The sequence below is a fragment of the Hemiscyllium ocellatum genome, chromosome 1 (genome assembly GCF_020745735.1).
Source record: "Hemiscyllium ocellatum isolate sHemOce1 chromosome 1, sHemOce1.pat.X.cur, whole genome shotgun sequence".
NCBI classification, from domain to species: domain Eukaryota; kingdom Metazoa; phylum Chordata; class Chondrichthyes; order Orectolobiformes; family Hemiscylliidae; genus Hemiscyllium; species Hemiscyllium ocellatum.
Window position 1 is genome coordinate 104,780,369 of NC_083401.1, and position 13,418 is coordinate 104,793,786.

Here is a 13,418-nt window from a genome sequence, read left to right on the forward strand (position 1 = left end):
TTGGAGATGCCAGCGTTGGACTAGGGTGTACAAAGTTAAAAATCACACAACACCAGGTTATAGTCCAACAGGTTCAACTGGAAGCACTGGTTTTCAGACTGATGAAGGAGCAGCGCTCCGAAAGCTAGTGCTTCCAATTAAACCGGTTGGACTATAACCTGGTGTTGGATGATTTTTAACTGTGAGAATCCAGGTAGGCTCAAACTAAGTGGGTGCTCAGACAGCAAGCTGCCAGCCTGGTTCAGACCATGAACTGTATGCATGTCGCTGAGCACACTGTACTTGCTGCAGCTTTACAATGATCGTTACCAGTGAATGCCTAAGGAACTGTATTGAGGTGCAATAGTGCACTGTAATTGAACTGAGGATGTGTCATGATAGTCCTAGAAGCTGTCACATGTCAGATGCCAATGTATTCCTGATGAAGGGCTTTTGCCCGAAACATCAGTTTTCCTGCTCCTCGGATGCTGCCTGAACTGCTGTGCTTTTTCAGCACCACTCTAATCTAGAATCTAGTTTCCAGCATCTGCAGTCCTTGTTTTTACCTTGTTGTAGGATTGGCTGGAGCAAGTGGAGCTTGCCCTGAGACATTACTGCATGGTGATTCTTCGTTAAAAGCAGTAGCACTGGTCACTGGATTCCTGGTCTGTATTCTGTGTTGAATATTGTTGACAATTAGTTTTGGTGCATGAAGTTTGATGTTGGAAAGTGTGAGATCATGCATTTTTGTCAAAAGAATCAAAAGGAAGACTATTATTTAAATAGAGAGAAACTCCAAAAAAAGTGCTGGGTGTTCTTGTGTATGAAGCATAAAATTTTAGCATACAGGTGCTGCAAATAATTAAGAAAGCAAATGGAATTTAGACATTTATTGAGAAGGGGTTGGAGCTTAAAAATAGGGAAGTCTTGTTATAACTATCCAGGCTGTTGGTGTGGCCGCACCTGGGCTAATGTGTACAATTTTGATTGCTGTATGTAAATAAGTTTGTAGCAACATTGGAGGCAATTCAAAAGAGATTCATGAAGCCGATTATTGAAATGAAGAGGTTGATCATCAAGAACAGTCGTGTAGATTTGTCCTTTGTTCATTAGAATTTGAAAGAATGAGGGTGAACATATTGAAACATACAACATTATGATGTCCAGACTCTCTACCTGAGAGAGTTGTGACAGTGAGATTCCTGGATATATTTAAAGAGAAGATAGATTGATTTTGAGAAATTGAGGTCTATGAAAAGCTGGCACAATGGAAGAGGTAGGGTCTGGGGCAGGCCAGGTAAAAACAAGGGCAGCAGATGCTGGAAACCTGATTCTAGATTAGAGTGATGCTGGAAAAGCACAGCAGTTCAGGCAGCATCTGAGGACCAGGAGAATCGACGTTGCGGGCAAAAGCCCTGGGGCAGGCCAGCCATGATCTTGTTGAATGAGGTTTAAGGGATTGAATAGCCTATTGCTGCTCCAATTATGTTTATTTTCTTATGAGGGGGGTGACAGTGTCATCTGTGAAGCGTCTATGACACAGGCCATATATCCAATGAAAACATTCTAGCTGTAGTACTATTTCTTTCCTGTCCTATTTGCTTCACTCACAAAAGTGCTTGAAACCTAAACCAGCCTGTGTATCGCAATGCAAATATGGTTTTAAAAGGCATCTTTCACTTCTGGTATTATCAAATTTCTGTTTCAAATTGTTTAGTCACAAGCAATAAACCTGATCCTGATTGGCCAATACAAGTTTACTATAAACTTTACTTCAGTTTGATTAGAGTTTAACTCTTTTCCAAACAGGTTTTGCAAAATGTAGGGGGTAGGGACAATCTTTCTCTGTGCTTTAATTTCCTTGTATGGGAGGGTGTCAAACTCAGGAAAGGAATCGTTTTCTCTTATGCTCATTCATTTCTTTTCTCTTCAGTGATTCCTGAACATTTCACAGAAAACAGGGGAGAAAAACGTTTCTGCCACCTGTTCCTGAATGAGTCACAGGCTGTACGATGCTCTGAACACATCAGAAAGGTCATGGGTTTCTCCTAGCGACGTAACTTGCCAGCTTTAATTCAAATCTTGTTTTGCCCCAGGTAAGTGAGATCAGCCTTTCTCTTGTGAAAATTCTTGTCTGTCAAGCTACAGGAACACGTCACCCTATCCTTTTGAAAATTCAGCTAACGCGGGTTCTGAAAGTAGTCAAGGTAGGATGTATTTAAGATGTATATATATCTACGTTTTCTTAAGGTCACAAAACTGCATGACTTGCTTCAAGTCTTTTCTGTACTATGGTGCTGCCGGGGCATTTTGTTTTTTGTGTTTGTGGTTTCGTCAGTCTCTCTATTATTCCATGGAACATTGTTATAATCAGCTTCTCTCATAGTGACAGGTTGTCTTTACCATTCTAGGCCAGCATGATTAGCAAATTTCATAATGCTCACAGTTTCTAGTTCAATCCACCCTTTTTAATCATTGTGCACTAGAGAAAAGGTAGGTATCTGTGCTCCTACCTCAACTGGAATGTTAAACTGGCCTTAAGCCAATGAGGGCTCAGTGAACAGGATAAAATTACAATTAGATTTACGGGAAGTTGCCAGTGTTGCACGAAAATTCTGGTTTGGTGGCTTCAGGGGCAGGGCATTACAAGACAAAAACTTAACTTGTTCGAGAAGGAAGGGAATCAGAAAAACTAAAGAGAGACTAAACAAATAGTGAATTAAACCTCGTAATCTTAGTTTGGGCTACAATAACGTGGCAGCTTTCTGCTGCATAGCTACAAGTGGCCTGAAAACAAGCTTTACGAGAATAATGCCTCACACTCTAAGACTAGCAAGGAATTTTTCTTCGGAGAGCTGCAGCTTCTGAGCTGCTATTTAGCCCCCATGGAATGTGCAGCTTAGGTCACAGCGAGTCAGGTATTTTAGATTAAGTAGGTCTAATTGCAAGGTTCGCGAAATTCATTACACTTTTAGTATTCTCAAAGTGTTGTTTTCAGTGCACACAAAGAAGACAGATTTTTCTGCAGTAAATAGCATTACAGGGAGTTTCTGGGCACTCCTTGTGAGGTTAACCTTGATAAAACAAGAAGATGTGTGTTGTATGCTGCTAAACCCTTTGCACTTCTCACTAAGAGGCGATAAACAGGCTGACAATTGGCATCTGAGGTCCTGAATCTTAAAAAGAGGTAGGTCAAGATTCTTGGTTATTGTTGTTTCTCTTTAATTGCTCCCTTATAGACCAAGAAATGGTATCATGTTTTAGCAGTAAATTGTTAGAAGAGTTCACTGTTCAACATTTATTGATGCAGGCATGGCAGTTGTAAGTTTAGAATTCCACATAAGAAGCTATTTGCAAAATTGATCCATTGCTTTGAAACTAATTTTCTATTTATTTTTACTTGTTAAACAATATAAGGATTAGGAAGCAATACAAGGATTAGTGAGCAACTGCTGTATTCCACAGAGGTTTTTAATGTCACTGAACTGACAAAATATTATTCTGTTACATTAAAGCAGGTGCTGAGTAAAGCAGGGGAAAGGTTAGGCAGTGTGCAGAGGCTGGATGGGAGAGAAAAGTAAAAATCAAGTCAAACACTTGACAAGTTTAATATGTTTAGCATATTAATCATGATCCTTTATTTAATAAAAAGATAACATTGAATAGTCTAGAAATGGAATGCACAGGTACAACCAATCTGACATGAGGAAGTGAGCAAGTTAATGTACAAGATTACCATAGATGTTGGCATATAAGTCAAACTTTAAAACCCCAGAAAAATCCTCCAAAAACAGAGGTCGACTTATATATTAAGTGAACTATTTTCATGGCTGGTGATAATTTTATTCATTCACTGCATGGAATATGCTCTGTGCAGGTATATCTTAAACTCCCATGCATTTTCACAACTTGGTTATAAGGTACTGGTAAGTGAAACATCAGTATAACGAGTGAAACATTAAGGCTGACTACTAATGGGAGTACAGACAGTCATATCTGATATAATGTGAAGGTGCTGGTGTTGGACTGGGGTGGACAAAATTTAAGATCACACAACACCAGGTTATAGTCCAACAGGTTTATTTGGAATCACTAGCTTTCAGAGCACTGCTCTTTCATCAGCTACCTGAAATAGTAATGCTATTTCCAAGGAAACCTGTTGGACTATAACCTGTTGTGTGATTTTTAACTATATCTGATGTAAATGGCAAGTAATGCAAAACCGCGTCTTCTGTGACTGAAAAATGATATTGTCTTATATGCCAGATTAACATATATGCTGCAATATATGGTGCTCACAAAAGCACTGACGGACAGTGTTGGTATACGGGTTGCTACAAGAACTTCATTTCAAAACTGTTTGACTCAGCAAAACATAGAATTACATTTAAAGTATTTCTTTTCTACAGAAATAAAATAATGTATTTAGTTCTCTTTTGAGGAGCAAATGTCGCCTCTTGTGTTGAGTATTAGTTTGATTCTAACTAACCAATATAATTGCATGTAAAGTAGCAAAAAAACATACAGTTAAAAATATGAAACAGCAAATGGTCCAAATCAGACCCCATTAAAACATGAAAGTGAAAATTTTAGTAGTAAAGAGATCTCATCTGACAAATTAACGTTTCAGTTGAGACCTTTCTCAGAAATATTAACTAAAGTTTGAGCAGGCTATGAATTCTGTTCATTTTCTGCCTTCTCACCTTTAGGTATTTTGTTACTCAATTTGACTGCAATTCAAAAGTTTCTTGACTTTGAGAAACTTATGCAGTATTATGAAAATGAATTTTACATCTTCCAATTGCATTTAATATATTAATGAAGTATTCTGCCTCGGCACAGCAAGATACTCAGACTTTTGTTATAAAAAAGAGATCAGGCATATGTGCAGCATATTACTAATCCATTCATTCTATTTAATTCCGTAAACACTTGAACTCACAGCCCTCAACTGCCCATCTCACTGGGGGTTAGAGATTGCTGTGAGGTATGATTTGTACAAATATGAATGCTTGTTTAATTTACACAAGGAATCAACGACCAATCATTTTGTTAAGGATATTAGAGAAAATCAAACTTCATTATTCAAGCTGTTGTAGAAAATGCCTGAATTGTGGCATGGAGAATTCTAATTTCTGTTAGAAAATACTCTGGGATTATTTTCTAAGAGATTAATATCTATGCCCAACAACTGTGTAGAAAAATTCAGTATGAGTGCTGTTAACCAATCATGATGATTGGAGAAACCACATTAACAAAGGGTCAGAGCTCCATGTGTCAGTGTTCACTTACCTCCTGAAGAATTCTTTCAAATACAACAACAGATAAACATGTTAGTTTTTGATAGAGATGGCAATTTCTATGTAGCAGTCTGATCAAATTATCTTGATACACTGCATTACATTTCCACCCAACCAAAAAAACTGCAATTTGAACATAATATACTTTTTATAATCTTAAACTATGTCAACTTCGGAGCTAAAAGAAAAATTGTTTTCAAAATCCATAAAGATGGAGACTGTATTCCTGGAAAAATGCTCCTTTGTAGTTAATCTATTTGGTGAGTGGGTGTCCTTTGCTGTTATTAATCGGATTGGCTCAACTTGAATTCTAAAACGTGGTGGTCAGAATTCAAAGGAGAAGTTACGTAGGTAGACCAAAAGCTTGGTGAAAGAAATTCTTCAGAATGAGTGAGCAGTGGAGAGATTTAAGTGATCTGAATTGTCAATATAAAGTTGTCAAGGAATTATAAGGTGAAGAAAGATTTAAAAAGAGAGCAGTATGTTCATTGCTAGATTCAAGTGAGCAGGAATATTGTTTGGATAGTACACTACAAGATTGTCACTTTGTAAATATTGCATAGCATTTATGGCCCAGAAATTATGGCTCTTCAGTCTGCTGATATATACCACAGTTTATATTGCACACAGGCAAAGAAGAATTGACCATGCAGCCGACAATGCTGTAATGCAGCACCAAGACATTTGACAGGGTCATTTGTTTTTGGCTCAGGAACCTGACCCCCAATTTGTCGCCCTACAAACTGATACAGATTTCATGTAAATAATGTCTGGTTGCTGCTTAGAAGATCTGTTAATGCAGAACAAAGATTAAAAATAAGTTATGATTGTTTTCAAATGTCATTGTGAGTGGAAGCTTTCTCATTGACTATGAATGAATGGTTTTATGTTTGTAGTTAGATAAGTTAATAACACTGCCCAACATAAATTATTATTGATAAGTGATCACTTTATCAACATTTTCCTGTTGAATGAGATGACGCCTTGGGGCACAAAAATCAATATTAAAAATTGTGTATATCAGGTTTGGGTATGACCTCCGACAGAGTTTGTTGATGTGACATTTGTCCATTTGCTGATAAGATTATGCCACTGCAAATTATGGAATGCTACACCAGTCTTGAAGAGCTGAGCTCTGTACATTTCCATTTTGATGTTATGCTAGTCGCTTGATTGTGCACAGTGACTGGATTCTCATCATCACCATCATTTGTACTCTGCCCAGAGGCAGGTCCTTGACTGCTTGTCTGCTGGTACTTTGCCCTGAGCTGCTTTCTTGGCAATTTAACTGAAAGATGCGCAAGAATAATGAGAAAGCAGTGAACTGCTTGCACAAATACTGTGTTAACTCCTGTTTGCTCCTCTAAATCTGGCCTCTTGTGCATCCCCAGTTTTAATTGCTCCATTATTGGTGACAATGCCTTCAGCTTCCTCAACCTTAAAGCAAGGAATTTATTGCCTATATCAAACCATCGCTTTACTTCACTTTCGTCCTGTTTACTTTTGGTCAGCTGACCTTGTTCCACCTTATGGTGGCTCAGTGTCATACTTTGTTTGATAATGCTTCTGTGAAGCACCCTCGGGACAGTTAAAGTTGTTACTTACGTAATTGGTTTTATGCTGTAGCTGCAGTGAAACAAAGTCTTTTTAATCAGCCTGTTCCGTTACTATCACATATCTCTGGAGCAGATGGGACTTGAACCCAAGCCTCCCAGTGCAAGACACTACCTCTTGTCTTGAATTGGTACTTAGACCTCTTTTTAGATTGGAGCCCTAGGAGAATGGCCCACATGCTTGCCTTCCTGCATTTGTTTGCATTCACTGCATGTGTGAATTTTACTATTTGCAAGCACAGGTAGCAGTGATAATTGGCCATTGTTCATGCACAATTGGCATTGTAGTGTCAATGGAATGTGATGATAAGTTGCCACAACCAGGAATCACTGTTAATGTCATTGTTTATTGATCAGGTAATCTTGCCATATACAATTCGCTGTATGGGAGACCAGTAATATTAGAATATTGCCACTATGTCAGACACAAGGACATATTAGCAGAAAAATTATTGACAAATAACAAATTGCTGCAAATCCTTGGTTGACATGCTCTTGACAGAATGATTGTTCTACGATTAATTGTTGGTGTGAGATTGCAATTAAACCCTAACGCACATTAAAGTATACCTGCTTTACATGCCCTGGTAAAAGTAGGACACTACAAATTTCCAGTCATCTCACAGTCCAGTATCTTGTGTGAATTATGAACATGGATGCAAGAAAGAATAGAGATCATGAATAACTAGCTGATCCAAATCCTTTCCGAGCCAGAACTAGTGTCCCACTCTGAATTTCAAAGCTTACCTTTGAATGAGATAGGAAAACATTATAAAATACGGTTGACATGTCTGGTGCCTGTAATGACACTGAAATGTGGCTCTCTGCACACTTGTTAACTCTATCCCATTTGTGAATGTGCAGTATTTAATGAGAGTTCACAACCAATTCTGAGTGAGAGGAGGAGCAGGGTTAACAAGGAAATAAAATTATAACTGCCTTCTCATGTTTCTGTGCCAATGTAAAAAAAATTCACAACAAAAACCAATCTTGGTACACCTAGACCCTGCCAAGATCAGGCGCATCTTCTCTGTGGGCCTCTGAAGACAATGTGGCCTTTGTAAGTCTGAGAGATGGGAGGATTTGGTAACACAAGGAACTTGATGGTACGCAACCTTTTACTAATAACTGCTAACACAACAGCCTAAACTTTCAACTTTTTATCTACTAAAAAACAGTATTGATCTCTTTGTTTTTCTGTTGATGACCTCAATACTTTAGATTATTTCACAACAGGAATGTGGGTTTTGGTTTCATACTTGAACTTTGTCAGGGAAAAACTAACAGTAATTGTAATTATAGACTTTGTATCTGCTTAAAACATTGGACAAAATGCTTCAATTTATTTAAATCTCTTGATACCTTAAACAGTTGGTTATTTTTCACATAATGAAACCAGTGACTGCTGGCAGTTACTGGACCAAATAAACACAATTTTACTTTCACCTGATATTTTCATGTACGGGCACATTCTGTCACAAGTCAGAAGGTGGTCATCAGGAACATGAACCTTAACTGTTCATTTCCTCTACCCACTCGTGAGCGTTGTAAAGACAATGAGGCGCTATGACATGGATGAGGAGGACTTTCTTCTCTCAGAGGGTCAAGAATCTTTGGAATTCTCTAACCCAGAAAACTGTGAAGACTGAGTCATTGGTGTTATGCAACACTGTAATTGATGGACTTTTAAACTATAGGGGAGTCAAGCTTCACATGGAACAGGTAGGAAGGTGGAGCCGAGGTCAGTGCATTGAGACAGGTTGTTCTGCTATAGTGCGCATTACATTAATGTGAATTCATTGCAACTCAATTGACAAATTGGAGACACTTTTTCTGAAGCGCAAACATTTAAAATGTGTGTTGGCTGTAATGCGATTACATTGCCAATACTTTAAGCATTGTTTCTAAAGCATGATTTTTGTATAACACGGGGTTGCACAAGAATGCAACCATTGTGTTGCAGAAGAACTGACCTTTTGGAGTTGGGAGGTCAAGTTGCAGCTGTACAGGACATTTCTGAGACCACTTTTGGAATATTGTATCCAAGTCTGGTCTCCCTCCTATAGGAAGGATGTTGTGAAACTTGAAAGGGCTGGAAAAGATTTACAAAAATGTTACCTATAGGGAGAGGCTGAATAGACCGGGGCTATTTTTCTTGGACTGTCAGAGGCTGAGGGGTGACCTTATACAGGTTTATAAAATCATGAGGGGGATGGATATGGTAATAGACAAGTTCTTTTCCCCAAGGTGGGGCAGTCCAAAACTAGAGGGTATAGGTTTAAGATGAGAGGGGAAAGTTTTAAAAGGAATCTAAGGGGCAACTTTTTCACGCAGAGGGTGGTATGTGTATGGAATGAACTGCCAGAGGAAGTGGTGGAGGCTGGTACAATTGCAACATTTAAAAGGCATTTGGATGAGGATATGAAAAGGAAGGGTTTGGAGGGATATGGGCCAGGTGCTGGCAGGCAGGACTAGATTGGGTTGGGATATCTGGTCGGCATGGACGTGTTGGACCGAAGGGTCTGTTTCCATGTTGGACATCTCTATGACTCTATGACTCAATGGCTAATTATACTAATGAATGGTGAAACAGGTTTTTGCTATACTGCACGTCCTAGGATGTGTAGGTATAAAGGACTCCAACCAAAGTGACACATCCAGCTTAATATAAACTTCCTACCGTTAAACATTGGGAAGTTAGAAGCCATTGTTTTCAGTCCCATGTTTCAAACTCCATTGCTAAATTATCAACTCAAGTCAGGAGTCAACTTTGAGTTAAACAATTTCAGAACACAAATATCATTGTCCATGTTTGTGATCTAACCCCACCCACCAGGTCCTGTTTTGTTTGGGTCACTGTCAGCTCAACCAAACAGGTTTCACCCACTTACACTTCTCATTAGTACTGCACCCAGCACTTATCACCCTCTCAGCTTAATATCAGCAATCCCTTTCTTTATCTTTTTTTTCTCTCTCACTCTCTCTCTCTCTCTCTCTCTCTCTTTCTCTCTCTTTCTCTTGTCTCAATCTTCGGGCACCATCTCCATGTACTCTGTCAGCCTCCCTCCCCCACCCTGTTGTCCGCATAAATGCCACACTTTCCCAGCTATTTTCACCTCTGACAAAGTGTTGCTGGACTCAGAACATTAGCTTTGTATTTCTCTTGATAGATACTACGAGACCTGCTGCGTTTCTCCACCACTCTCTGTCTTTGACTCAATTCCTTTCCTTGGCAACAATTTGAGATTATGTCAGTCTGTTTACAACTTGGGTGTCACATTTGATCCCGAGATGAATTTCGAATCTCATATTGACACCATCACTAAAGCAGGTCAGGCAGCATCGGAGGAGCTGCAGAATAGACATTTCGGACAGAAGCCTTTCATCAGGAATGAGGCTTGTGGGCCTGTGGAGCTGAGAGATAAATGGGAGGGGGTTGGGCTGGGGGAAAGGTAGTGCGAATGTGATAGGTAGATGAAGGTGGGGGTTGGGTGAAAATCATACATCGGAGAGGAGGGTGGAGGGGATAGGTGGGAAGGAAGATGGAGAGGTCAAGAGGGCGGTGCCGAGTTCGAGGCTTGTGACTGGGATAAGGTAGGGGGTGGGGGGTTGGAATCAGGAATAGATGTGTACAGGGACTGGATGTCCATGGTAAAGTTAGGGCATTGGGGGGGGGCCAGGGAAATGAAAGTCACAAAGGACGTGAAGGGCATGGGTGGTGTCCCGAACATAGGTGGGGAGTTCCTGGACTAAGGTATGCAAGGTATGTGTCAAGGTATGCAGAGATGAGTTCGGTGGGGCAGGGGCTGGCTGAGACAATGGGCCGATTGGGACAGTCAGGATTGTGAACCTTGGGTAGGAGGTGGAATTGGGCGGTGCAAGGCTCCCAGGCTCTGAGGTTGGAGGCTGTGAGTGGGAAATCCCCAGGAGTGATGAGATTGTGGATGGTCTGGGAGGTTTGGTGATGGGAGGTCAGGTTGTGGTCGAGGGGGCATGTAGGAGGATGTGTCTGCGAGTTGGCAGCTGGCTTCAACGGTGTAGAGGTCAGTGCAGCAAACTACCACTGTGTCTCCACCCCTTCTCCCTCCCCACCCCCCCCCCCACCTGCTGGTTTGATGGTGAGGTTGGGGTTGGAGCGGAGGCGGACAGTACATAAGGGTGGGGGTGGGCAGGGGGAGGCGCAGTGGTGGTTTGGCGCACCGTCCTCTACACTGCTACACCAGCAGTATTCTCCACCTTTTCCTCCACTACATTAATGACTGTATCGGTGTCACCTCATGCTCCCATAAGGAGGTTGAACAATTTATGAACTTCACCAACACCTTCCAACCTCACCTTCTACCCCACGAATCTCTGGATACAGTGCATTATCCTCTGCCATTTCCACCACCTTCAGTCAGACCCCACCACCAAAAATATATTTCCCTCCCCACCCCTATCTGCGTTCCACAGAGAGCATTCCCTCTACGGGTCCTTTGTTAGTTCCACGCCCCGCACCAACTCACCCTCTACACCTGGTACCTTTCCTTGCCACCGCAAGAGTTAAAACATGTGCCCACACCTCCCTCCTCTCCCCTGACCAAGACCCTAAAGGATCATTTCAAATCCAGCAAAGACTTTCCTGCACATCCTCCCTCCTCATCTACTGCATCTGTTGCTCTCGATGTGGTCTCCTCCACATCAGGGAGACAGGATGCCAACTCGCAGAGCGTTTCAGGGAACATCTCTGGGACTCACATATCAAACAATTGCACCTCCCTGTGGCTAACCACTTCAACTCCCCCTCCCACTCCCCCAAGGACATGCAAATCATGGCCATCCTCCACTGCCAAATCAAAGCCACCCACCAACTGGAAGAAGAACACCTTGGGACCCTACAACCACACGGCATTAACATTGACTTCACCAGTTTCCAAATCTTCCCTCCCGCCACCTCATCCCAGATCCAACCGTCCAACTTGACACCGCTCTCTTGACCTGTCCTACCTGTCCAACTTCCTTCCCACCTATCCGCATCCCCTTCCCCACTGACCTATTACAACAAACTCCCACCTGTATCCAACCTATCTTCCCCCCAACCCCACCCCCACCCCACTATTTATCCCTCAGCCCCCTTCCCCCTCATTCCTCCTGATGAAGGGCTTATGCCCAAAACATCGACTCCCCATGCTCCAATGCTGCCTGACCTGCTGTGCTTCTCCAGCACCACACATTTTGGCTCTGACTCTCCAGCATCTGCAATCATCACTTTCTCCTAACACCTCGAATAGACAGGTGTTTTGAAGGAAGGTTGGGTAGGTGACTTGCATACATTGGACTTTAGAAGATTATAACAAGATTAGACAGGGTAGATGCAAGGAGGATGTTCCCAATTGTGGGTGTGCCCAGAACCAGGGGTCATAATCTGAGGATTTGGGGTAGACCATTTAAACAGACATGAGGAGATATTTATTCACCCAAAGAGTGGTTATCCTGTGGAATTCAGTACCACAGGAAGTAGTTGATGCCAAAACATTAAATTTATTCAAGAGATGGCCAGATATAGCATTTGGGATGTATGGGATCAAAAGTCATGGAGAGAAAGCCAGATTAGACTATTGAGTTGGACAATCGACCATGATCGTGATGAATGGCCAAGCAGGATCAATGGACCAAATGTCCTCATCCTGCTCCTATCTTCTATGTTTCTATATTCCTAACTTAATTGATCCATATATGATTCTGAGAGATCTTAACAGAGTAGATATAGAGAGGATACTTCCTTTTTTCGGAAAATTGGTGTGCCACAAGGATCAGTGCGGGGTCTACTACTTTTCGTCATTTATATAAATGATTTGGATGTGAACCCAGGAGGTGTAGTTAGTAAGATTGCAGATGACACCAAAATTGGAGGTGTAGTGGATAGCAAAGAAGGTTACCTCAGAGAACAATGGGATTTTGAACAGATGGGCCAATGGGCTGAGAAGTGGCAGATAGAGTTAAATTTAGATAAATGCGAGTTGCTGCATTTTGGAAAAGCAAATCACGTAATAAAGAACAAAGACCAAAGAAAATTTACAGCCCAGGAACAGACCCTTTGGCCCTCCAAGCCTGAGCCAATCCAAATGTACTGTCTAAAATGTCGGTCAACTCCTAAGCATCTGCATCCCTCTGCACCCCACCTACTCATACATCTGCCCAGCTGTATCTTAAATGAATCTACCATGCCTGCCTCTACCACCTCTGCTGGCAATGCATTCCAAACTCCCACCACCCTCTGTGTGAAGTACTTACTGCATGTATCCCCCTTAAACTTTCCACCTCTCACTTTGAAAGCATGAACTCATCACCCTGGGAAAAAGTTTGTCTCTATTCACCCTGTCTATACCCTTCATGATTTTGTAAATCTCAATCAGGTCCCCCCTCAATCTCCTTTTTTCTAATGAAAACAAACCTAACCTACACAACCTCTCTTCATCACTAGCACCTTCCATACCAGGCAACATCCTAATAAAGCGTCCACATCCTTTTGGTAATGTGGCCACCA

General features: G+C 41.4%; 1 protein-coding gene across 4 annotated transcripts in view; it reads left to right on the plus strand.

Annotated features, from left to right (window-relative positions):
* rbm47 (RNA binding motif protein 47) overlaps positions 1-13,418 on the plus strand; it is a 252,859-nt gene that overhangs the window by 80,701 nt on the left and 158,740 nt on the right. The window contains exon 2 of one of the 4 annotated variants that reach the window (XM_060824626.1): positions 1,913-2,075. The gene's annotated coding sequence lies outside the window, so the exon portion shown is untranslated. The other 3 variants (XM_060824617.1, XM_060824645.1, XM_060824636.1) reach the window with 3 other exon arrangements.